We start from the raw sequence: 4381 nt of genomic DNA on the forward strand, positions 1-4381 counted from the left end.
GCTACTAGTGAGTCCTTGATGACAATTTGTCATTGCATGAATTTAGTCGAAGAATCAGATCAAAACAAGTGAAAGATGAACTAAAATGAAGAAGAAAGACCAAAGAATGAGGAAAAAATAGCTAAGTGTGAAGAAATTGGATTTAATGAAAATTTGGGTGAAAAAGGGAGCAAAAGAGGCAACTTTCGGGAAAAATCACGTGCACCATCGCGTGCGATAGGGTCATAACAACTACATCGTGTGATGCAAGTCATCACGCGCATGATGGTCCCTTTTTCTTGGCTTTTTTCTAACACATCTGATCCATTCTGAGCTCTTTTAAAGGAGCACCTTTGCATTTTTATAAGGGTTACAAATTTTGGAGAGCAAAACACGGTTTTGAGAGCATCAAGGGTGATTTTTAGGGCATTGGAAGCCATTAAAGGTCATTACTTCAAGGGAATTCATATGCTATTTTCATCTATCAATTATGGTATTGTAATCTAAATTATGAGTAACTAAGCTCCTATAGGTTAGGTTATGTTATGATTAACTTATTTCAATATTGTTAGGTAATATGTTGATTTGACTTTGTATGAACCTTTTGATCTATAATGTCATTTAATTGCTTATTATTTTTAATGTTTTTTATGTGATATACTACTTTAAATTAATTTTAGGCACATAATGAATACTGACACTTAGCCTATGTGTTAGAACTAGGGCGGTTGTTGTACTTACGCTGGTTGAATATGAATAGGAGACCCCAAGTAGTGGCATAGGGAATTAACATTTTATGCATTGCATAATCCTATTTACAACAATGGATTAGGTATAGGAAGCTCCAAGTAGTGATTAGTGAATTATTTCACGAGGGGTCGATTATAAATGTCTTTGTTAATTTGCTATGGGGTTATAATGATAAGATAATTCATACCAGGCATCAAACATCAACAGTGGAGAAATAAGGGATTCTAAACACAACCTGTCTGCTTTCTTAATTATGTTTAAGTTATTATTTACTTTTTGCATTGCAACTAAAAAACTCCCCTTTTTACCTATTTTTATACATTGTACACATTTTATCTTGTTAGAAGGAAGTCCTAGTGAATTTAATCTTTTTATTACTACAAAACTATCAGTACACTTGCCAAGAAGTCACCAGTCCTTTTTATAATGATTTTTTTGATATGATGCATAATGAATTTAAAATGTATATGATGAGAGAGATTTAATACTTTCTCGGGGTTACAAATCCATTAGTCAAACGAACACATTTTCATGAATCAAGCTAAATATTATACACAATTGTTAAAGAGATTCAACATGGAAAAAACAAAGTCAATATCAACACTAATGAGTACTTCATGCAAGTTAGATAAAGACGAAGAAGGAAAATTAGTTGGAAAAAAATTGAGGTAAGATCAAATCTCTTCTTTATCTTATTGCATCTTGTCCTGATATTATATTTGTCGTTTATCCGTGTGCTTTTTTTCAAGCAAACCCCAAAGAATCACACCTCTCTACAATCAAACACATTAAGAGATATCTAATTAGTACAACACTTATGGGTTTATGGAACCCCAAAAGGATGGACTAAACTTCAGTTGTGTACTCTGACTCCGATTTTGTTGATTGTAGATTATATCAGAAAAGTACCAACGATACATGTTATTTGCTTAGAAACTTGCTTGTCTCCCGGCATAACAAGAAATAAGCAAGTGTTTTACTATCCATAACTAAAGCAAAATATGTCATGCGAGTAGTTTTTTTACTCAAGTTATCTAGATAAAACAAAATTTATGTGATTGCAAAGTTAATATTGGAACTATCCCAATAAAATGCAACAACAATAGCGCCTTAAAATCCCATTAAGAATCACGTGTTTCACTCTTGATATAAACATATTGGCATTAAATACCATTTCATTATAGATCATGTCAAAAAGGGAGATTATATAATTGGGTTTGTGTCTTCATCTAATCAACTGGAAGATATTTTTACAAAACCTCTTCCTAAATGATTTTTTATAAGAACTAATTTAGGAATCTTAAATCAATCATGCATGGATTAAAATGTTTAAGTGTTTCATTTCCATCGTCTTCTTTCCTCTCTCAATGTGATATATGTGTTATACATGTTGGTTATTTTCCTCCTCCACTTTTTACCACCTTTTTATTAATGCATGAAGGGGGAGAAGTATACTCTCATTAGGAGAACTATACTATTTGGGGGATTAAAATACACTATCCTTATCTATAATAAATAGTTAACCACTTTAAATGTTTTATTTATCTTTTTCTATTTTACCACCTCCCTAAAAGACACATTGTCATTATTAAAAGGGTAGAAAACATGGCTCTATATAAAGTACATGTAATATAGTCAAATGCTTTTTATGATGACAACTCTAAAAATGGTTTGTAATGATGACATCTAAACAAAGAAAGAGATATCTCTAATAACAGTAGGCAAATGTTTCAAGTTATAGTTGAAAGTGTAAGACAAAGTTTAAACAAGCCAGAGGACTTAAAGATATGAAGTTCTGAACTTGAAGACGTGAAAATGTGAAAGATCATCTAATCCTAAGCTTAGAATTTTATCTTGTTTCTTATTAGTTAATTATAAATGAAACATGAGTAGGTATCTAGGTACTGAGGAAACACACACACAAACACATGCGCGCGCACGTACACCCACAGGCACACATACAAACACACACACACACGCACATGCACATACACATACACATACCATACACGCAATTACGCGCGCACACACACACACACACACACACACATAATATTTCAAACTTATCATCATTTTGATACTCCTTAAAACCAATCCGAGAAAGTGTTTAAAAGACTAATAAGCTTGTTTGATCAATTAGGAAGACAAAATATCTTGGTTAATCAATTAAAACTTGCTTCTAAATGATTATCATAATTGATTAAGTGATATCAAAATTCAAAGTTGCCTTGCTTGGTTAAGTTAATCGATTAAGATATAGTTTTAATCGATTAAAATATTAAAAATCCCATGGATTGTTGTCTTTTTTAGCCATATTTTTTCTATATAAAAGAGGTTTATTCTCATTTTAAAATACACCATTTTTCTTATTGAAACTTTTCTACTATATTTCTTTCTTTATTCTTTTATAAAGTTCTTTTTTACTAGAGTTGCCTTAGTACCAAGAGAGTGAAAAGTTACATGAGAGTTGGGTTGTACTGGTGTTATGATATAATTGTATATTAAAGAGTGTAGTCCTCTAGTTATATATTTGTAATAAATTTTAAGGTTGCAAGCTAAATTTATAAAAAGCTTGGGTGAAGGTTATTGAGATAAGCTTATTTAAAAACTTAGAATAATTGTGGAAGGTATTTACGTTGATCATGTGCAAAATATCAAGTTATTTTGTAAGGTTGTTTGGACTGATTTTGTGGGGAAAAAAACTTAAGATTATTTTAGTATAAATATCAAAGGGAAACTCTTGAAGGCTAAAGTAAGTCAAGTGGTTTAGGACGAACAATGATAATTCTCTGGCGTGATCTTTTTCTCCCTTTCTCTTTTTATTTATTTATTTATTTTTATTCTGCTTCTCTTTTACTTATTTATCTGTCTCTTATATTTTTTATTATTTGGTTGTTTCATCTTTATTTTCTTACATTTTCTAACATAAATCATTTTAGATCAAAGTGTTTTTATAAATCTATTTTTGAATTTCAAATATCACAATCCACGCCTGTCTTATATTTGAAGTCACTTGGTCAATAATTGTGTTGTAGTATCTCTAGCCGAGTTGAAGAGGCTCGTGTTCCACCGTGACCATGTTATAGATGTTCTTTAGGAGTTTGTTAGTGCTAGGTACTCATAACATAGTTTGGTATTGCTTAATATTGTATTACTATTCTGGTCTAGAGGATTGAAATGATGGTGGAGGAGGATCCTAATGTTGATATTATGGTGGTTGAAGCGAAAATTGGTTATGGAACGGAGGAACAAAGAGAGATTCTTATGAAATCGGCTGAGAAGTTGAAATTTGGTATAACTCTATGCTCGATGAAGTGATTACAATCAGAACTTGTAGATATTGGTGTTGAAGTGGCTCTTTTGTTGCGAGAGTGAAAACTAACATCACGTCATTTGAAGTGTCGACCAGATGTCAATAACATGAACATATGTTACATTGAGTCGTTGTTCGAGTTGCTCTTGAAATTGTAGAATATAATTGAAAGCAATTTGCGAGAATATTAATAGTGATTAGAATGGTTAACAAAAACAATTACAACAATAAAAAATGGTTAACCAAAATAGTAGCGACGCTGCAACAGAGAAGATTATAGAATTTTGATGAAAAATCCATGAGAATCAGAAGACAATTCTCACAAATTATGCCATTATT

The sequence above is a fragment of the Lathyrus oleraceus genome, chromosome 5 (genome assembly GCF_024323335.1).
Source record: "Lathyrus oleraceus cultivar Zhongwan6 chromosome 5, CAAS_Psat_ZW6_1.0, whole genome shotgun sequence".
Classification (NCBI taxonomy): Eukaryota; Viridiplantae; Streptophyta; class Magnoliopsida; order Fabales; family Fabaceae; genus Lathyrus; species Lathyrus oleraceus.